The sequence below is a fragment of the Cydia splendana genome, chromosome 19 (assembly GCF_910591565.1).
Source record: "Cydia splendana chromosome 19, ilCydSple1.2, whole genome shotgun sequence".
Classification (NCBI taxonomy): domain Eukaryota; kingdom Metazoa; phylum Arthropoda; class Insecta; order Lepidoptera; family Tortricidae; genus Cydia; species Cydia splendana.
In genome coordinates, this window is record NC_085978.1 from 11403015 (window position 1) to 11426993 (window position 23979).

Here is a 23979-nt window from a genome sequence, read left to right on the forward strand (position 1 = left end):
TTGACTTTGAATTTTACATGGAATACCAAAATATTCCCACATTTTCCTATACATTTCACGCACATTGTTATCCTAAATCCTAAACGAATTCTTCATTTCTAGATTTTTGTAAACAATAGCTTTTGTAATCATTCTCTGTAGAAAACCCTACGTAGGGCTGTCACTTGCACGACCGCCGGTTCTCCAGGGTTGTGCCAAACTTTTAATACAATTCCTGATTGTTAGGTGAACATGTGTAATTGTAAATGGTTTGTGGTTATTTTAGGGAAACATTGCTTAAGGATTAGCTCGAGAAAGTTTTCTGATATGGGTTTGTATCCACGTTGACTTGAAGGTATTGAAATATTAAATTTAATTAATTAATTAGTCACGAACGATCTAGTAAGGATAATTAAAACAGAGAGAATGTTTGGTACAGTGTTGGTTCCAAAGGGCCCAACTGACAGGATAGATTTGGCACACTGAGGATATGTAGGTAAAGCCAGGAAAAAACGGTTTTCACCGTGTATAACAGTGGTGGGCAAACTTTCTTCATGGGGGGCCAGAAATTTAGGAAATTTAAGTGGAGGGCCAGAATTGTAGCCAAAATTTTTGTTGATTTGTGATAATCGTGGGCCAATGTCATATAGCCCATATTCTAATTATTTCATATGACCGGTGGCGGGCCGGATAAAATCCATTCGCGGGCCGGAGATGGCCCGCGGGCCGTACTTTGCCCACCACTGGTGTATAATATGGGAAAAATTAACCACCAGTTGCACGAATGCCGGCTTATTTTTAATAAGCAAAGAACAATATAATTAGTTAAACTACAGTAATAATTAATATATAATTATAATTTTATGAGTTTTGTTTCAAGTGGGCAGCCCTGAACGGGTTATCGGCGGTGCAGACGTGACGTCACCGAGGGCTACCACGATTGATATAAATTACTGGATCCAATGTTAATGATTCGGAAAGTGATGGGCCTCTCTTTGCCACACAGAGCAGAGTTATGATTTTCAAAATACAAAAACGGGTCAGTTTGTTTGGAAATTCCATGGAAAGTACCCGTATCCGTTGTTCTTGAGTGTAATAATTGAACTTTTATTGGTTCTATCGTATATCCTATCAAAATAAAGTAGATTATAAAGAAAAAAACACATTTAACTCATTTGCAAGACCGAAGTGATCCCATAAGTGTACAGCGAACAAAGTTTTGTGCGCTACACTAAAAAAAACTTATTTATAATTTGCAATAGGCTGTTAGTCCTGAATTTCATAATTGTACGCTACGTTTTCATTTTCGCCTACTGACTCGATCTGTAAATTAGTTTGCCACTGTCAAGTTTTTAAACCATATATAAAAATACTATAGGCATGAATAGACAAAGATACCTAACGCAATCTTTTGCGAATTTATCTTCACACAATAAGAACACTCTAATAAGAAAACTTATTCACTAGAGACACCAAAAGCCACAGCGCCAGTTATCTCATATCACTTTCGCTAGTTTTCCTTTCACTCCGAATAAGTTGGGAAAACATTTTCGCGGCGCAGTTCGCCCTCCATAATCCTCTACCTGCAGAGATATACCGTACTTACCCCGTGCACCCACTATCATCTATACCTACCAATATTGTGACAACCCTAAAAAAATCCAAACTTAAAATCCACACAATCAAATTTGAACTCCATTTCTTTACATCTAGGTTGGAAATTGCTTGTTTTTCTTTGGTAGTTGTGACGTGTAGATTAGGGTGGGCATCTCCCCACCAAGAGTCTCTCGCGCCCTGCCTCATGCATTTAAATTGCTTCATTACTGAGCTAGATGGCAGACTCCAGGGTTGCCGATCGAGGAAAATGTAGTTTACTGCAAATTTTCTCTTACTTTGTATAATTCCTATGTTAATTAGTGTTGTGACTTAAATAATTACAATGTTTCAGTTCGTTTTCAGTTGTTATTATTGTTGTTTGGTAATTAGAACCATTTATGCAGTGTATGTTTATGAAGATTGCCATGGGTTCGAATCCCAGTAAGATCATTTTATTTGTGTAGGGAAATCATGGAAGTTTTCTATGCAGTATTTAATAAAATGGCATAAATTTTAGGAGACGACATAATGAAAACTACCAAACAACAGATTGTTGACCTACACATTTTTGCATAAAAGTACTGATATTTTTTCGCATATTCCTGTCATAAGTATACAACATTTTCCTTTTTGGGAGTCCGTTGAATAGGTATGTAAAGGACCAGGAATATATATGATCACGCGCCATGTTGCGGAATTTCACTGGAACTATTTTTTTCATACTACTTATATGCTGAACTGTTACCCTATACATGAGAATAACAGCGCCCTCTTGACAATGATCATATTACTGGTCAGGCTTTAGTAGCGTTACTGCTTCAGCTTTGACCTGGGCAATGTCACTCACTGTCAATCTCTTTGGTAAAATTTTGACGGATTAAACGCCTCCTGTCTTCTTCTAATCCGGCATGCGTATTATGGATGGTTTTATCCACATGATAAAAAAACTGTCACTTTTTAACACCGCGGGATAGAAAGTGACGGATACCGTTTTATCACGCTGTCACGTAGACAAGAACAACCATCATATCCGTACCTCACGCGGGCACTGCACGCGGGTCATAAGATAATCTATTGATATAAAATATATATTCATTATAAAAATTCACTGCTAAAACATGTACCTACCTTCCCACAGGCAAGTAAAAATGGCGACCCATCCCAGCCACCTTCACAAGGTACCGGTCACATAATCAGATTGCAGACAATTGCAAACTAATCTAATCGAGCCGACGCAGCCCTGAATCGGCACCCGTTACACACGGTCCGTATCACAGTCGCTTAAAACGGCTCGCCTCAGCGATACCGATACCAGTATAACTCTGAGCTAAGTACAAGAGCGCTTTAAAAATAGTTAGTAATAATTAGTGTCCGACCGAAACCGGATTTCTTGCCGAAACTGAAGATACTATCGGATACTATCGAAAATACAGTTTCGGCGCGGCGAAAGGGTTTTCTCGCCGAAACCGAACCTTCGGCCGAAATATGATTTTCATGCCGAAACCGAATCTTCGGTTAAATATGATTTTCATACCGAAACCGAACCTTCGGTCGGACAGTAATAATACAGAGCACAATTATTGTACAGAATCATCGCTTGCCTTCATCGCACTGACTTAGATCGAGGCAGCATTTATTTTTTCAAGGTTTGTGTCCAAGCAAGGCATATTAAAAACATTGACGTATATCTCAGGACTGGCCTTCCGGGCAATAAGAATGGGGCATGAATGGGGCCAGTACAGCGGTGTGACACCGCCGCTACAACGCGACTGGTTGAGTGTTCATATCACGCGCGCGATTGGTCGCAACTAGTTGCGTTAGACCGAACGATTAATGCCTCGAATTCGTGAGTGACACCGCTGAACAAGTACCATTTTTAGTGCCCGTAAGGCCAGTCCTGAGATATTCGTCAATGATTAAAAAAGAATCCCTATCGCTCTTGCTAATTTGAGTGATAAGCCAAATAGACAAATGAAGTGATTAGATGTTGAAGCCCTCCCTGCTTTCCTGCAGCTCAGCCTTTGGCCTTGTTGAGTCGCTTCAGGTTTTGACCTCCTTCTATCAATTTCCTTTTGTTTATATCGTCCCTTCCACGTTTTCCTTAGTTTCCCTCTCTTATTTCAACCCTCCATATAATGACCAACCATGAATGATATACCAAGAGGTGTCAATGACTACCCTTTGACGGTATCGTCTTGGGTCGTCCCATAATGGATTACGAAATTACGGAATTACGTAATTACGTAATTAAAATGTTGAATTTCGTAACTAATTACGTAATTGACATATCCGTAATTTTGGAAGCCCTAGTCCCATTCGTTTTTCGTCAAGTTCTTAAATTAATCCTATTCTGCTTTCGTCACTCATTCGTCACAATCGTCGGTGGCTTTCAATGTAGAATGAGTGACGAAAGCAGAATAGGACTAATTTAAGAACTTGACGTAAAACGAATGGGACGACCCAAGACGATACCACTTTGACGCGCAACATAACATACTCGTACCTAATACTTAGATGTCCGATATATAATTGTCACGCTATATTTTTTTACTTTTAGGTATATTTAATCAACTCGGATCCAAAACTCAGAGAGCACTTGTCTTATTATACTGGCTTGAAAGTGCGCCGCTCGGTTAGCGCTTGGAACAGCTACGTTTAGGCAGGCACAGGCGAAAAATTCTGCATGCCACGCCACTGACTAAATAACTTACCTAATGAGTTCGAGTTTTTCGACCAAAAAAACCGATATCAAGCCGAATTTCGCCCGCTATTAGGGGGTTAGGATAATCCAATTTGGCGAAATGTTGTTTTCTTAATCAGCGGCCGGCGAGGTCGACAAACGGAATTGTTTTTTCTGTCGTTATGGAGTTGTACTGGCGTATAGGGTCAACAAAGTGTGAAAAATATGGTTATGGCGGTGAATAGGGTATTTGACTACTAGTCAAATCAATTTCTTTTTTCGATCTGTGTAAACGATTTGCTACTATGGAATTTATATGTAACACTAGCATGTGACGTCACGATCAAATTACCTAATACTCTTTATAGTTTTACACGGGTTTTAAAATAGAAATTGTGTCTAAAAATAACTGCTGTCTACGTTTCTCTATTAACCTTCTGGTGCTTTATTTCTTGCAGGGTTTAAAATAATTTATTTTAAATACAGTCAAACACCATATTGCTACATAGGTACAGTACCTACGTACGTTAGAGATAGATATTTAGTTCTCGTATCGTTGGTAAGGTAAACGTCAGAATGTTATTCACGCTATAAAATAAATACGTAGGTAAGATCATTATTGTTCACCTCTATTGCTATTTATGAATTAAATAAAATAGAATATAAAGCTAATTGTAAGTCAGACATAGCGTAGGTACATGTTGGTGCTTATTCTATGCAATGTATTGTAGTACTTAAGTTTTTGGTTTTAAGGTGTATTTGTTACTTAAGTTAGTTTTCTATTGTATGTTGTATGTAGATTTAATAATAAATATCAAACACACCGTTTACCTACAACATATTCTGCTTTTTATGACTATTATTGGCAGATATTTCCATAGGTCTTACAGTCTGTGTTTTGAAAAAGGTACAATAAGATTTTTTGTGCGTTAAAAAATACCGTCGTACCGTCTACCGTCCTGTAGACCCCTTTATGCACATTGTTTAAATAACTCAAATAGAGTTCAAATGTTGTACAATATTCAAAATATGATGCTTGATTTCAAAACCTAAATTGCCAATGTCATTTTAGGCAGCCAAATACCAATATTTCCCGCAAAATATATCAATTTCGACCACAAAATATTTCTATACTTCTCTCGTAACGTATCACACAAATGTCATACTTATCGCATAGGCGACTAATCGCCTCACAATGTATGTTTGTGTATTAGTACCGTAACTACAGGAAAGTTTCCAAAATGCGAAATTACCACATGGAATAGTATCGGAAACTTCTCATATTTTTGTACGAAACTCCCCATTTGCCAAAAAATATTTGTTCCTTGTAAAATATTTCTGAAATTTCCGAGATGAATCACAAGTGTATGTAGCCATTGTAACTAGGTATACTTAGCCATTGTAACTAGAGTTAGAACAAGTTGACTCGTCTGCATGGCATGCAGTGACAAAGTGTGATAATATTATCATTAATGTCAAATATCTATGAAAATCCCCCCTCCCTCCCTTGGTTTTTTTCTAGCTGGTGCAAAGTTAGCTTAAACGGACTCTTATCAGATAGGTTCCGCGAACCAGGTTCGACGTGTTGTTTACGTGTCTCACTTACGTACGAATTTACAAGTGCAACAGAGAGGCAATACGTCGAACGTAGTTCGCGGTAGACTCTCAGGCCTCGTATATTGGACATGCTTGAATACTGGCGGTGTGTGGTAATGCCAAGACTTACCGAACACCCGTTTCGATTGTCTCATACCTACGCCATATATATTAGTGGTCGGCATGCGGCTTGTTAACCACATGCGGCTCTTTTGTACAATTACGGCTCTTTTTGCCTTTAAAAAATAAGATATTTTTAAACTATTACAGACAGCCACTTTAAAAATTATTGGCTGTGATGTGACCACTTGGCGCTGCTGCAGCCATTGTCGGCATGTTGCCGCAAAGAAGGCAACCTGAGGGCCTACCGCGAACCAGGTTCGACGTGTTGCCTCCCTGTCACACTTACGTACGAATTTACAAGTGCGACAGACAGGCAACACGTCGATCGTGGTTCGCGGTAGGCTCTCTGTAGAGAACAGCCGGACAGATGAATATGAAAGTATTCTTGCCCAAGCTGAGACGGAAACCTTCGCTCTCGCCCAGTCAATAAATATTTAATCATTCCTTTGCCTAATGATTAAAGTACCTATGTTTATTTTAAACCAAGATTTCATAAGTTTTAGCAGTTAATTTAACAAGATCAAGCGGCCTGTAATTTGCTCATTTAAGCAAAGTGCTCGGTAGGCTATTCGAATTACAGCTACTGGGCCAACAGTCAGCCATCAGTCGATAATTACCGAAATTCTGGTTAATTAATAATTAAAATTCGGATCGGAACTGAGCTTAACGAGCCGCCAGTCGTATATTCGTTATAGTTTATAGCACCGATGTGATTTTTCTCCAGTCCCACGGATAAATATTTTATGGAATGTGGCTGTTTGAAAATATCGAGCCTGATGAGAAAGTTTGGTGCAAAGTGATAGTTGCAAGATATACAGATGTACCTAGTGCATAATTGTTTTCCATCGTATTTTCTCGGAAACGTTCGTATTTGTCATGCTACTTCAGTCAACCTCAGTACTTTTGTACCGAGACTGGGACTGAAATCAAGCCACGGAAACGTACGAAACGTTCACGAAGCAGAAACGCCTGGAAGGAAATCAGATAACAAAACTAAATATTTGACGGAGGGAGCAATGACTTTTACAGGATGGCGGGTGGGCGTAGTACCTCAATGTATCACTTCACAGCTAAACCAGTATGCTACCAGTGCATGAAATAAACTTTTGGACTTGTTAACCATACTAGTGCCTACTAAAATATCTAGTCGCTATTGGGATGTATTTGGATTGCACTCAAATAAAAGGATCGCATAAAATCGTTCAAGTTTTTATTCAAATCAAGCTAGGCCGGCTCCAACCGTACACCTCTGACCCGAGAAGATTTAATTCCTTCTCAATTGGAGAAGGGTATCCCAATATGGGACCGGCAACAAACTCGGCGGGACACATCTTTTCAAAACAACACTACTTCTCTTTATTTTACAAAGGTAAGCTTCTAATCACACGTAAGAAATCAAAATAACACTTGGAATAAGACACTTAGCTGAATGGTTAAAGAACGTTAGAATCTATACGCTTTCAGAATAATCCTTCAGGTATAAGCCTTCAGGAACGTGGCGAATTAGGCACGAGGTTGGCTAACGTCCGATCACTAACGCGGCTCGATCAATTCTGCTCGAGGAGCCTCACCGCTCCCGCCTTTTAAGTCAAGTAGGCAAACCTGCTCGACCGGCCTACCAACATAACGACAAAAATGCCAACTCGTACCTAACTTCACCCAAGTTACACTACTTGACGTTCCAAAGCCTTCTACCTGTCATCTTAGTTCAACAATACGCCAATAGAGGGCGTTACGAGTACTCTTTACGCAACTTTATGAATTTCGTTACAACCAAGTAATACGTAGCCAAACATTGCTATTCGACTTTATACAGGCGTCTAAAACTATGAACTATAACGCTGCAATACGTCCATCTGGAGTCACGCTCCGACATATATATCAGTAGAAGCAATAGCAGTAGTTTTTTTTAGCATATTAATAGAAGCAGCAGTAGTAGTAGTAATTGTTCGACAAAAAGAAACAAGTCTTTCTTTTTTAAAACCGATATTAAACAAAAAATAATAATTCAATAAGTCAGGTCATGTTAATTCATTAGAGGACAACCGGAGCGTTTTTACTTAGTAGACTTACTTATCTGAAACATGAAAAACACATTAGATCTAAACAGAAAATGTTTCTTTTTTTTTACACTAGTAACGAGCTAAATACATTTGTGTGACATGGCTTCAGCTGTTCGAAAGGATTTTCGAAGCCCGCTGCAACTAATAAATTTCAAAAATATCTACGCACATGTATGTAGTATAAATATTAAGCTTTAGGTCTGTAATTACGTTTAATTATTCCGATTAAGAAACGTATCTACTAACAAAACGACTCTATCACTAAATATTTATGCTATACTAGCAACCCGCCCGGGTTACAAACACACACTACAACGGGTAACAAATTATACACTTAAACCTTCCTTAAGAATCAGTCTATCGATAGGTGAAAACCGCACGAAAATCCGTTCAGGAGTTTTTGAATTTATCGCGAACACAAACAGACAGACGCGGCGGGGGACTTTGTTTTATAAGGTGTAGTGATTTGAAAAAGCCTGTACCCCACAGCACATATTATATTGTGCGTTATTTCTATAAAACTCAACACTCTTTCTAAAATCCATAGCACGTCACAGAAAATCGTCGCGTCATTCCTTGAAATTGCACACAGGAAAACTTAAAGCACTTTTGCAATGGCCGCTCACACGGCCTTTCAGACGTTCACGCTCCACTGCCCAATGGATTCTATTGTATGTATGTTCTATTGTTGACTCAGTTAGCTGTCTATATTTAAACCTTATTACAACGAGATAAGGTCGACGAATGGTCTACTTAATGTGCTGCTGCTTACTGCTTATTGTAACGCTGTGTGTGGCCAGAGTGGTGAAAGTATACTGACAGTAGAAGAGCTTTTGAAACTAGACCGTTTACAACTTGTATGATAACTTGGCGATCTTTAAACGGCAGTGTGCCTATTAGGAACTTGGAAGACCGGGACCATTTACATATTTCATTTATATGTATGTACTTACTTATATATGAAACAAAGTAATGCGGGATGACACTTTGGTTTCCTTCAAGTACTTATAGAGTATTATACTGTATTTAAAATAAATTATTTTACACCATGCATGAAATAAAGCACCAGATAATTATTAGAAAAAACACAGATAGGAGTTATTTTTAAACACAAGTTCTATTGAATTAATCGGATAGAAATATAAAAAGTAGGTGAGTTGACCGTGACGTCCCGATGTAATGTTTACTATAAATTCCATATGAGCAAAACGTTTTGACAGTTCTAAGAAAGGAAGTAACTGATTTGACTAGTAGGAAAATACTCTATTGCAGTGTTAGTGTAGGGTAGGTAGGTAGGTACCTCAACTTAGTCAACTGTATTCTCTTAAAATATGCCACAATCAATCTTGTTATTTGACTCTGAAAGAAAAGTTTTTTTTTTTTTAATACAATTTCAATTAGTTGAGCAAGATTTCCCAGATACGTTTAAGTCGGGGACCGTGCTAAGTTTTCATACCAAGTGCTAAGTAGGTATGTATACGTTACGGGCAACTTGATAAGTCCGGTCACTATGAATAATGCCCGGATTAGTGTGATATTGATATTTTATGTGTTTTCCATTCTGGCCAATTTTTTGCCTTCCTAACGGAATAAATGTTTCTTAAAAAAATAATAAGGAATATTCTCTATCTCAATGAGCAATGAAGTACCTAGTAATGACATAATTTGAATTATATAGGGATGGTATTTAATTTATCTTATTAGGAATCTCTGTCTTATCTCAGGAATCGAAAAGCTGACTAGACCACTGACAGTCATATTGTAATATACATTAACCATAGGGTATTATACTGTATTTAAAATAAATTATTTTACACCATGTATGAAATAAAGCACCAAATAATTATTAGAAAAACACAGATGGGAGTCATTTTTAAACACAAGTTCTATTTAATAAATCGGATAGAAATATAAAAAGTAGGTGAGTTGACCGTGACGTCACGATGTAATGTTTCATATAAATTCCATATTAGCAAAGCGTTTTGACAGTTCTAAAAAAGTAACTGATTTGACTAATAGGAAAATACCCTATTGTCGCCCAATATGGGCAAGCCCAAAATGGGTAATTCTATGATATAATTCCATTATATAATTTAGGAGCCTGTATAAAAACAGATGCATTTACATAACAGTAAAACATCTTGCGTAAAGATTCCTTCCAGATTACGAGTAATCTGAACGAATACTATTAAAGTTCTGAATGGATCATAACTTACTGCGATATTAATCTAAGCGAATCCAGTTAATTCATGCGAACATCCGAACCGAAGCTGCCCCGCCCCGAGCTCAACGAAATTATCAAATTATATTACTTAAATAACACTACAAAGAACTTTTTTCATTCGCAGACGTCAACAATTTGGCCATTTTGCCGCCGATTCCGGCCCGGTGTGGCCACAATGCAAAAATCAGATATCAATAACTACTTATTCGGGATCCAATCAGCCAAAGGTGTCACATTACGATACGGCATTGTGAACGCCTTACCTATGTTTACAAACACAACAGGGGCTTGTCATAATCTGTTTTTGGACGCGTCCTTTCTATTTTTCGGTCGGACAAGTTTGGCGGGATTGTTTTTTTTTTTCGGCGAGGCAAAGGCATGGATTTCAACGCCTCAATGTTGGTTTATCTGCACATAAAGGTGTTTCATGGAAAGGGAAGGTATTTTTTTTTAACTTGCGTGATACGGATAATGGCGGGGTGCGGATAAGGTGGTCTCCATGACTGACAGTTGACATTCTTGATAAGGTTTAAGCTTCAACTAATTTTACTTTCAATGAAACTTGGTAAAAAAAACTTGCTTTGTTAAAGTATTGTATTTTGTGTTTTATTGTCTGATTTGTTTAAAATAGAGGTGTTTAAAGAAACTGCGGTTCCTGACTAGGTAAAATTAAAACAAACAAAATGACTGTAAAAGAAGATTACCTAATAAAATATTACACATATTTTCCCCCACTCCTATAATTACATTCCTCAATTTTAACCTCATCCAAATTTTGAGCTTTTAAATTTGGAACCTTCTTTTATTTCTATAAGAGTTCAAAACTTAGGTACTTGTACAAGTACGCTGGGTCATAGGTACGAGGATGCGTTTTTTTTATTACCTATTAATCAGTATCACAGACCTGTGTGTATTTCTGAAACCTGAATCTCTGATCCTAAATAAAAAAATGCGCAACGCGACGTTCGGTAATCTAACGTAAAATTTAATCGTTCTGCCAACGTAGATTCTGCAGCCCAAATTCCGAAGAAACTGACCTCACACACACTAGGTATGAACGTGTCAAAGTTTATTTTATTGGAATTACATAAAGATCTTAAGACACCGCAGTCTAAGATGTCAGAGCCCTGACGGATCCGTCATGTCTCTCGACTAACATTTTATTCTAATGCAATTCCCACCCGTCCGAAAATTGCAAAACAATACATTCTATACAACAAATACACTGCGCGAAACCTCAAGCGTCAAAAATGCCAACGTTTTTGTCTGCTTAACGTCACTATTCAACTGAAATACAACTCACAACTCTAACTTTCTAATTATAAAGCACAATTTCGATTGTCTTTATTTCCATAGTGTTGTGAAGTGCATCAGATAGTCCGTGCGAATTCGAACCGTAGATTTTACGTTTTATGGTTGATTTTTTAATGTCTTTTTAGTGATGTGTAGTGCAGTGAAGCGTGTACACTGCAGGACAAGGGCTCGGTTTATTTTTTCGTTAATCCGGGTTGGATTAGGCAAAGCTTTGACTGGCAGCCGACGTCAGTTGCACGAGTGGGACTGATACTGGGAATTCGGGAAATGTGTGTGGCTTAGGGCTAGCAAATCCTAGTCGGGCCCCCTGTACTGCCTGACTGTTTTGACAGACCCTCTCTTACCTACGTTTAAGACATTTTAGTACATCCCAAAAGTTCTGACATCTTTAAAAGTAGGTGGGCCTAAATACTTTTTATTGCCTAATCTGAGCATAAAAGTTCCGAATATTTTTTTAAATTAAAATAATAATTAATTAAAGTAGATAACTGGCTGATTGATTCGATATAGTTCGATTCAAAATATATATGTATACCTACATTAGGTACCTCTGCAGCGATGGTTTTAATGAGTTACCTAATTATATTTGTGGCAAATTATATATCAACCCTTCCCTACAAGTCTTTACTTGACTTGAATCCTCAGTAGGTACTGTTTATCTTGCTCCACATGACCTTACCATACAATCCTTACATACATTGTTACCTAACTTAAGCACTTAAAACTTAACTTAAGCGTAGAAAACAACGTTAGGTTTTGGTATTAAGAATAAGCGGCCTAAATAAAAAGCTCACTTTTCAAGTAACTGTCCCCGTGGATGACACGTATACGCTCGGTGACGAACACACGTCTTTTTTCAGCCTTACTTGACTTTCACAATCAAAACGACGTACCTATGTACCATTAAACCGCTATAGAATAATGTTCTATTAAACGTAGATGTTGACTAGGAATGTGCGACCTTGCGGGGCACTTAGTCCGTCAGATGTCGTGTCGGATTCGTCACGGACGCGTTCCCACGCGCTACTCGTCTTGCGGGTGACGCGAGGGATTATGGTCTAGCCGGTAGGGTTGTGCATTAGCAGACATCGGACTTTACAATACGAGGGATGGGCGGTCAAACCCGATAAGTCGTGCAAATGGATTTTTGAAAGAACTATACGTGAAGTGCGTAGAGTTCTAATTTAAGTGACAAAATATCTCGAATTATCGGATTTGACCGCCCATCCCTCAAATTATGTTGGTTTATGTCGGGAGTTCCTATATCGATGAACTCAATTACCTACTACCTACTTATCGATGCTTTTTCCATTTACTAGTGAACTCTCCAAGTTTCTAGCCCTAGGCTAGGGCTGAAACAGTATCACTTTCAGCCCATTTCACAAATAAACAATGGCTTACTTTCAGAGCATTAGAAAGAAAAATAGTATGTACTACGTTGTGGGAGCCTGGATTCAGAAAATCAATACTATATACTGTATTGATGCTACCAAGACATGCTCGCACGATATTCCCGCAAAATAGCATATGAGAATTAGAATCATTACTTTTTTTTTTGGACATTCACACGTCGGTCACACGTTCTTGTTAGAATAATTAATTTATCTAACGATATCGAACTGAGTGGGTTCTTATAAGATTCTAACTAGACATAAAGCAGATACCAAACTTGGTGATAAAATCGTTACAAATACAGGGCTACTCTTTTTTTTAAATATCCCAGTTTACAAAGCTTTAAGAGTGTTGCATTAAAAATATTGAAATCAAGTTGTACAATTCGACTATCCTAATTTAATATGAAGGTAAACTACAAGTATATAATCCTAACCTACAAGTAAATAATCGTCAAAATCGGTCCATTAATATTGTAGTTTTTTTATGTGCCAACCCTATGTCGCTGTCAGCGCGCGCGACGCGACACGACAGTGACAATTCATTCAGGCTACCTGCGCGCGCGCCTAATCCGAGTGACACACAAGTACGAACGAGGCGTGGCAAAGATTATTGCCCGCCCAAGGACAGACAGGCATTAATGCAATAAATCCCAAGCAAAACAGTAGCATACGCCGCCTACAGCATCAGCCGCGTAAGGTGAAGACGCCGGTTCAATTCCGGCCTTGGCCACCGGAGGGCTTGGTCACTTTTTCTGTAAGTATATGACTATTTTCAGTTAATAATTAATATATTTTTCTCCTATATAAGATCGCGGAAAAATACTGACGTGAACATATAAACACAAATCCACAAATCAATATAAGAACATAACACATAAACACAAGTGAAGACCTAGTTACATCATGCAATTATATTTATAACAACCATCATCCTCAACTAGAGTTAGACCAAGAAAAGTCTGCAGCGATTTTGATAGCCCACGCAGTGCAAGTGTTATTTTAAACGTCAAACTTCTATGAAATTATGATGTATAAATAGCACTTGCACTCCATGGGCTATCAAAAGCGCTGCAGACTTTTCTTGGTCTAACTCTAATAATATGAGAACAGAAAACATAGGTTGAAACATCTAACCCCTTACCCTTCTACATCATCGAATCTTTGCGCTCTCGCTGCGTTTATTGAGAATATTTAATATTTATTGGTACGCATTGCTCTAAGTGGATTAAACAAATCCGTCTAGGCGCTGCCTGGCTTGTCCGTGGGTCCCACGGCGATAACGACAACAGGTCCTGTCATAGCCATTGATTTCCCTACTGATTGTTTGTTTTATCAAGTTTCTTTCTTTATCAGAAAAATGGGGCTGTAAAAAAAAATAGTTAATACATAGACAGTTTCCACATGAGACGACAATCGTAATTATTTATACTAATTAAGCAGCTCTACCTGTGACTTTGTGCGTGTAGTTTTCACCCTCTCACACCTTATAGTCCGTGGTGTTCACTTAATTATACGGCAAATGATGATGGAAAATTCAATTCAGGATCAAAAATTCGGTTGGCTCCCCTTCCTAAATTAATCTGTGAGTCAAAAGGAGTAAAAACTGTGCAAAAGGAAATTCCATCATCATCATTTCCCGTAAATCGCACTTTATTGTCGTGAACACCACGGACTATTAGTACTTACCAGTGTTGGCCGAAAATTAATGCGAATTGAAAATGTTGGCCATTAACCATTATAAATTGAACCTTAAACCGTAATAGTCCGTTACGGTTTAAGGTTCAATTTATAATGGTTAATGGCCAACATTTTCAATTCGCATTAACTCCGGAATTAGAATGATCAAATATCTGAATACTTGTTACATGCAGAAACTATTCTGACCAATTCCATCTAAATACATTCAGCCGTTTTTGCTTGCAACAAACATAATATATGTACAGTCACCTGCAATAATATGTTACACAATGAAGGCCGCAAAAATATCTAACACGATCTTATTCGTAGAGCCATAAGAGCGTGTCGCATATTTTTGCGGCGTTCGAAGAGTAACATATTATTGCAGGTGACTGTACGAGTAAATTTAAGCATACAAAAACTTCGGTAGGTATATATACCGGGTGTGGCCTGTAACACGAGCAAATAATTAAAACATAGATTGTACTCCTCAAACTATGACACTTTTGTTCAACAACTTTTAAAAATTATGAATTATTTAGACTCCCTATTTTTCATACAAAATAAATATTATCTTCAATGGACGCCATCGCCACGCCATATCATTGTGATTGACGTTGCTTGTCACGCCTTAAACGTAATAAAATTCGCAATACATTGCGTCTTAGAATAAACTTTAAAGTGTATTAAAAATCAAACCACAAGTTATTTTTAAAAGTCGCTGAACAAATGTTGGTCAGTGTGAGGAGTACAGCCTACAGTTAATTTTTTTGCTCATATTACAGGCCACACCCGGTATACGCAACGTAACATGGAGTAAGACATACGGCTCGATTCGGAAAATGAATTAGATTTCTACTAGACTTCAACAAGTTACGATACGGATAATTTAAAGATATTTCTAAGATAGATATGTCAAATTAGATTTCTGATGAATTAGATTTCTACTAGACTTCAACAAGTTACGATACGGATAATTTAAAGATATTTGTAAGATAGATATGTCAAATTTGACGTTTCCGCGATTCTGGAGGTCCTCTTGAACGATTTCGACAAGTTATGACTTAGATATTCAAGTCACATCTAGTCGATATCTAATGTAGATCTAGTTGATCTCTAAATCGTCTCAAGATCTTGTGATTATCTCGAAATCCGAATAGGCCTGATAGTTATTTAGCATAATAAATGTTTCATAAGCTTAACGTAGGTATATTTTGAAAATGTGTTCGTTTTCCGGATATATACAGACAGATCTCCAGAAATTGCCTTGTCCTATTGTCCGCGTATGCAAAGCTACTTGCCTATTGTCCCGTGTGTAAAGCTACTTCTTTACCTCTTCCCTGGGCTGGTCCGATCATCAGTTCTAAACCGGAAGCGCGGACAATGGCGCATCATTTGAAATTAGTGCGGCCATCAGTGCGCGGGAGTCGATGTAGAGTAACGTACAAGCTGGGAAAACGCCGCGTTTTTACGCTGTGAGGGATTTGTAACGAAACAGGTATAGTCGCACCAAACAAAGTCTGCATCGGATTTGATAGCCCACGCAGTGTAAGTGTTATGTATACGTCATAATTTCATAGAAGTTTGACGTTTAAAATGACACTTGCACTGCGTGGGCTATCAAAATCGCTGCAGACTTTTTACGGTCTGACTATAGAGGCATTTCTAATAAGTCTGCTAATATACCAAAAAATCCAATTTGATGTAGAAAAATACAAATAACAAAAACGCACACTTATTGGGTCATTCTCCTCTCATTCCCCTGGTAATACGCAAATTCCCAAGAGATTCCGCTTATTTGTTCTGGTTGTAGATGGAACTTGGCACGAGTTACACAGTCACCAAAAATGAGATGCTTAAAAGCGGAATTTCCTGGGAATTTTCGAATAGGTATTGCCAGGGAAATGAGATTTTTATAGAATGATCCTTTCACCTACGTACCTAATGAACACAGTTGATGTTAGAGCGTTTATTACTATCGCTGTTGTCTACCTATTCCGTTTGCGATAACCTGCAGTAAACTTTGCTGTAAACTGGTCAAATAAAATATTGAAATTTGATTACTTAGTTAATATTCTTGGTTATAAAGTCAATTTTACCAGATTTTACCAAAACGAAGTCATTTATCTACGGGATCAGAAAGGATATGAAACGCGCTAACTTGAGTGGTTGTGATTCACTCACAGACCTTTTAAAAAACGCAGCGTTTCAGCCAGCCAGTGCGTCCAAAGATGCCAATCTCAACGCGGGCGCATCAGCTTACGATGCGTCGTCACATAATCGCGTTTTTGTATTTAAATTTGGACGATTTGAATACAATGTCGGCTACTGGATCGATCGCGACGAGATGGGATGGGCGACGCCGTGCTTCGACCAACTTTAAGGTTGGTTATTGGTAAATTAATGGCACACGTCTAAATAATCACGCCTTCTTCACTCATTTTGAATGTTAAAAAGTTGCAAATACCTATATAATTTTTACGCAAGCTAATGTTTTAAAACTTTAATGCCGCTGAAGGATTCTTTATCAGGAGAAAAATTGGGCTTGACACAGAATCTTGTACCATGATGATGACTCACGTTAAACCGGGCCGTGTCCGGGCCGGGGCTTCCGTCGCATCGTTTTCTATGGAAAGCATCACGTGATCGCCTGTCATGTCATAGAAAAGGAAGCTCCGGCCCGGACACGGCCCGGTCTAACGTGAGTCATCCTTAACGTCCGTAACAAATAATGTTTATACAAAAATTATAGATCGCTCATATAATTTTTGATATTTTCCCGTTTGTTCGATATAAATTTTTCGTAAGAAAAATGGATCACCGTTTTTATTTTCAAACGAAATAAGTAGAGTTCTAAGTACGGAAATATTTTACCTCAAGGAAAACTCAATTAAAAACTGCATTGTACGACCCCCACACTAGGTCCTATTCCAGAAACCGCGGGGTTTCTCAAAAAACTAAATTTAAATACAGTAGCCCAGGTGTCGGCTGCCACTTTTTTACTTTTAAACTGTAGGTGTCACAGATCCGTATCAGACGGACGGATTTAACGATCTTATAAGGCGCGGTCGTGTCAACTCGGTTTTTTCGTTCTTTTTTTGTCTTTTTTGACGTCTAACGTGTCACGTCGAATTAGGTAAATCCTTTTGGGTAGGGAATATCCTTGTGGGTGCGAAGACAGTGTTCTGTGTCAGATTAAGATGAGGTTTAAGCGTTGGGTTTAAATGATACTTACTTTTTGAAGACTAAAGAATAATATTGTGGACAGGTGTGTACCTACCTATGTATGTGTATTTTGCGCAAGGAAAGGTACATTATAAATGAGGCATTATGCCTGATGTATTATTTTAAAAATTGTTTACTGTTTTTAAAAGTAAATGCTTCGGCACCAAAGATTTGCGACAATGTTGATGTTTTCAAAAAGTTAGGCTTAAGTTTTTCACTACCTACTGATTCTGGAATTTTCATGTTTCATGTACCTATATTGAGAATTACATTATTTTAAGTAGGTAATACAAACTCAAGACTTTCATTGTATTTAATTCACATGATTTGCTGCATGTCATGTTGCAATAAAGCAGATGAATATACAGCACCTATAAGAGCACCTAGCAGAAAAGAGAAAAGACTCAACGTCTATCCACAACCTGCTTACAACGAATATTGCGGTATTTTGGTCATGTTGCACGCAGGGATACCAGCAATTTGGAACGCCTTATCGTGACCGGTAAAATAGAGGGAAAAAGGCCTAGGGGTAGAAGTCCCAAACGATGATCGGACCAAATAGCGGAGGAACTAAAAATACCTGTCAGCGACGCACTCCACCAAGCTACAGAACGGGACCGATGGAGACAACTAGTTGACGGAATCATACGGAGTCACGATCCTCATCAATGAGGGACCGATTGAAGAGAGAGAGTTCAGCACCTAGACTTGTTTAGTACACCTAATAACACTAGTGAAACGATGTCCACTGTAAAGTTTTAGATAACCACTACCTAAATATAAAACCTTCTACTTATCCTAAAGAAAACTATGAGCATACTGTTAAGTCTTTTGATCATACGATCCTTTTTTAATTTCATTATTTACTGTTTATACGTATAACAAATCAAACCATGTGCATGTAACATTTAAATCTAAACTTGTCACTTAACACCCAATTTAATGTAAAATAGCAGAGTCTTCCAGCATTTCTAAAAAAATCAGTCAACTGAATTTTCCATTAACTTGCAAATTAATCTCTATTTCACCCAAATAAGGGTTTAAATTGTATCAAAATTGGACACTATACGAACATTTGTCAGTAAAAACAAGCAATTAAAACGTATAACTTCCACTAACTCTTATATTGTTTTGTGCATGCTCTCGAAATGAAACTTTATGTTAGAATCAGTAAGGCTTATTATCTAAAAACTCAAATAAATCATATGTGAGCTTTCGATAGTAACCGATAGACATGTTGTGTGGATCCCTAACAGTTATTTGACAATGGAACTGTTAAAATTCGGACCCCTCGCGACAAATTGTAAGAATCGATTTAGGTATAAATCGTTTTAAAATGATTCCGAAAAAAGATTAATGTTACGAAATGTATAGCATTTGTACTATTGTACGCTTTGTTGTATTTTATTATAGAATATACTCACTTATAAAATATGATTTTGATGTTGTCTTAATTTAGATGTTCTTGAAAACAAAACAGTAGGAAAGGTACCTAATGCGTAATTGTATATCTCTCTTGTATATCTAATTGTATATAATTGTATACTCGTGCCTCTTACATTTCAATCAATTTACTTAGTGTCTAATATAATAGAGAATACATTTTTTTCATTACCAAGCTAGTATTTTTAATTATTTTTTTCTTAATTAAAGATCTACACACACTCTTATTAGGTACACCCTACTCTTGCTCTACCTTAAATTAGAATTAGTTAGGTCACAACTTATCATATAAATATTTACTAATATTTCTGTTTTGAACATCCAATTAGGTCTGCTGCTATTTATTTTAAAACTGAACTAAATTATAAATGTGGCACACAAAATAAAACAAACAGACAAGACAAATCTACACCCGTAATCCGCACTTTCATCCGTCATGACCCCACTTGTGAATCAAAACAATGCTCAATAAATCACATGTCATCATACATTTTATTTATCAATCGTTGCCAACCCTAATCTCGGTGGATCTAATCATATACGCACTACAACGTTACACTTTCCGTTATATTGGGCGCCACTGTAAAGTACTTTGTAAGAGTTTGCATTGTTAGCCGTCCGCATTGTTGTGTTTGTAGTGACTCGTGCGCAGATGCGTGGCGGTATCAGAGCGGCAGAGTCGCCAGGGTTGGCTAACACGGCATTTGGGACCTCTGGGACTAGCGACCCTCATTACAGAGGGTTGAATTAAAGATTTATTCTTTATTTTTAAATGGTGATAGCAGTTTTACAGAAGCTTTAAAGATTTTATAAGTATGACTTAGGAGTATGTATAGCCTTAGGTACAAAAAAATTAACTACCCTACACCGTATTACGATAGAGTTAAATCAAGCTATGTTGGCAGCAATCAAAACTTCTATGAAATTATGACGTTTGAATAACACTTTCAGTCTGTGCTATCAAAATCGCTGCCAACTTACCTTGGTCTAACTCTAGAAAGTTTTAGCATAAAATTTGTTAATTATTCAAAAGTAAGGTTTTATAAAATACTGCTCTACTAAAATGCACGTACCCACTTATTGAGTTCAGAATCATAAAACATATTATCCTATTAATCCTTACTATTTTATCTACTATTCATTAGCACAACTTGAAATATACTAGTTAATACTATACTTGAAGAACATGCTTTTTGAAGTACCTATAGTAAATACTATAGGTAAACACGCTACATAAAAAAAAAAAAATTAATTTGCCTACAAATGTAGCGACAGTAACTTAACCCACCTACGAAGTGTAACTTCACTGATAGCTCCATTTTTAACAAAGTAACAAGATCTCATCAAATCACACCCGCTCACCATTGTCATCCTCTGTCAACTTCCACAATAAATTCGAGCATTCATCTCGAAATGTTGAATTAATAAATAAAAACTCACAATGAGAGGGCACTAACCCTTCGAAGGGCGCTATTAAAATGGTCGGTGTTAAAAAGACACCCCTATTGTGGCCGCGTATGGCTTCTTAGGTCTAAGCCAACATCATTTGGAAGCCAAAATTGGAGTTTGTTGTATTGGCAAATTTGTTTTTAAGCCCTTATTTGAGGTTGTTTGATGTTTTGAGGCTTTTTTTGTACATCTTATTTTTATGATGTAGTGGAAACTTTTTAAATGGAAATATGGAAGGTAATAACGCATATTTTTAATTATAACAATTTATTTAGTATCTGATTGTTTGATTAAACTCATGCTCAATCAATTTATCATAACAATGTGTCTATCAGGCCAATTCGAACGTACACTGACTTGTTGCCATCACAGTTTTCATCGTCTACTATCGTGGTCGTGTTTTATCACCTGTCATGTCATGTGTTACTTTCGCACTTACGAGTACCTACATATATTGTTAAAACGTGACAGGCATGGGGACAAATGATTAAGATCCGGCCATCGGACTCGACGAATTCGACGATAAACGGTATAAAAGTGAAACCATGCATTGCCTTACACAGAGATAGGTTTAGATTTTACATATCGTCGGGTGTCCTGTTTTTTGCTGGCCAGTGTGCCTATAACCAAATAAATTTAGGAAATTTACTCAAAACTTAAAAAATAACTATAACATTTTATTTGTATTTGTAGCCTAACAAGGCAGCAGTTTATATTCCGAATCCCAAACTACTTCAATTTCCGATGAATTATCCAAAAACTCCACTTACTTATCAATACAAAAACGGGCCACACATGTTAAAACATTTAATTCAAGACCACTCGAGACCCCACAGATAAATTACTCGCCATAAACTGTACCACCAGTTGCGCTAATCCTCGATGTAAAACATATCAGTATCGCAACAGTTGTTCTCAATGTTCATACATTTTATCAACTTGTATCCCCTTTAAAAATATACCTTATTTGTATAAATATAAAGATTATATAGAATCTCCGAAATATAGCGCCCTCCAGGGTGTGCTCAATCGGAAGACGCCTTATGGCGTCGTATGTACGTACTTTATTATGATCTATTTATCGGAATTGGATTGGAAATGGTTTTGGTGGAAAATTACTGGGTAATTGAGGAATTGATTTTGGATAGCGAGTAACCGCGAAATACGCCACGTTTGACCCACATTTTTTTTAAATATAATAATTATAATATAATTTACACAAGTTCTATGTGACAAGACTGTGAAGTGTGCAATTGCCTTTACGACTACCTACCTATTTAATTACTGTAGGCCTAGCACATGATTGGCGCGACAGTATCTCGCGGCGAGATAGACTCGTCTTTTACTAACTATGTTAACAAAAGAGGGACGCGTAGTCTATCTCGCCGCGAGATACTGTCGTCGCGCCAATCATGTGCTAGCCCGGCTGTTACTACCTATATCTACGCACCGCTAGTCGCTTGCTACATTTTAACCCTATGAAATTCGATTTTAAAAGTAACTAGCGAAACTCGACTCCCAACTCTCAACCAACGCTTCTAAATTTAAAAATTCGCACCTCGAAAATTCCTCTCCCAATGCCCCCTCGCGATTGGCCGCCGAGATAAGAAGGTATTGTTACTGGCTGCACCGATAACGGCCGAGGGTAGGAGCGCGCGCAGATAAGAACCGAGGGTAGTTTTATAACGGCATTCGTTGGGGATGCGTTAGAAGTGCGTAAGTTGAGATAAAGTGCGGATATGCAGGAATCAATTACGGAGATAGCAGTTTGGATGTGGCTAGTTAAGAAGTGAAGAGATTTTTAGAAGCTTTTATTTCACTTAGGGCTACTTGCACCATTCACTAACCCGGGATCAACCGGTTAAATCTGGATTTACCATAATTACCAGTACAATTTGACACTGGGTTAACGGTTTAACCAGTTAAACCCGGGTTAGTGGGATGGTGCAAGTGGCGCTTAGTGTATTTACTTTACCGGTAAGCGGACCCGAGCTGCCACGATGTTCCTCTAGAAAAAGAAGAAGGTACCATGCTCTCTCGATGAACCTCTTAAACTAGGTACAAATGTTGATTCATTGTAATAATTGATCTCTCAAAGGTGATCTAGAGAAGGTAAATACGTACTTAGCAATTGATATCGAACATTTAAACATTTTGTATAAAAAAATGTTTCAAGTAGGTAAAGGAACGTTAGACCGGGCCGTGTCCGGGCCGGAGCTTCCGGCGCTTACTTTTTTATGACATGACAGGTGATCACGTGATGCTTTCCATAGAACACGATGCGCCGGAAGCTCCGGCCCGGACACGGTCCGGTCTAACGTGAGTCATCCTTAAGGCTAATCCCAAACTCAAGACAGACACACTGGCCTTTCTCAAATGTTATATAGTCAGACCTAGGACAACTGCCGGCAGAATCTAAACCGTAATATAAATGACAGATTTGTTGGCCGTTGCGAATCATCAAACAAGACAGATCTGAGAACATCGCTAAAGTTCACTCAATGACACAGTAATTATAAGGCCAGTTCATCATAAATATCATAAGATCGTTTTAAAAATAGCCTGTCAAGCACCTATAATTATCGTCACGCTTTACGCGGAGTAAAAAAGGTAGCCTGATGGTTTGTTAGTAATATATTATAATATTTTCCAGCTCATTTGAATGGCTCTGTCTTCGTGTCAATCACGCAGACTAGAAATAATCAAAGATTGATTGATGGAGCTAGATGATCCTTCATTCATGAACCAGGGCAAGCGTATTTTGCTGTCGAAAGCATCGCTCCCGTCTATCGATGGTCAGAAAGTTGGTTCCCGACAAGACTAGTTCTAAATTTGGTCACCAGCATTTATAAGTTTGTGTAGCTATCTATAGCTGTCTAACTTGTTTTTTTTTCTGACCTCGGCAGGAAAGGGCGATGGGTTTTGGAATTAAAAGTTGTTTTCTTGACCGTTGGGTGATGCGGAAATTTTGAGCTCTGATGCCTCTGATGGCGGTTCATGTCGAGTTCGAGAATTTGCAGTTAATCACGTTTGGTCGTTGATTTTTGGATGGAATTAATTTGTTAACTCTTCAGTACTCCGTGCATACTAAAGTTTTGAGTGATGTGGGTACGAATGTAGATGTTTCATTTAAGAAACAGAGGGATATGTCAAAATGAGGACTCGTGTAATGTGATATTATACCTAAACATAACATAAACTTATTAGGTATTAGAT

General features: G+C 37.8%; 1 long non-coding RNA gene across 1 annotated transcript in view; it reads right to left on the reverse strand.

Moving 5' to 3' along the window:
• Positions 1–19375: 19375 nt before the first annotated feature.
• Positions 19376–23979, reverse strand: part of LOC134800122 (uncharacterized) — a 285699-nt gene continuing 281095 nt past the window's right edge. Inside the window, exon 3 of the long non-coding RNA XR_010145506.1 lies at positions 19376–19386. This is a non-coding gene — a long non-coding RNA (uncharacterized LOC134800122). The remainder of the gene's footprint in view (positions 19387–23979) is intronic.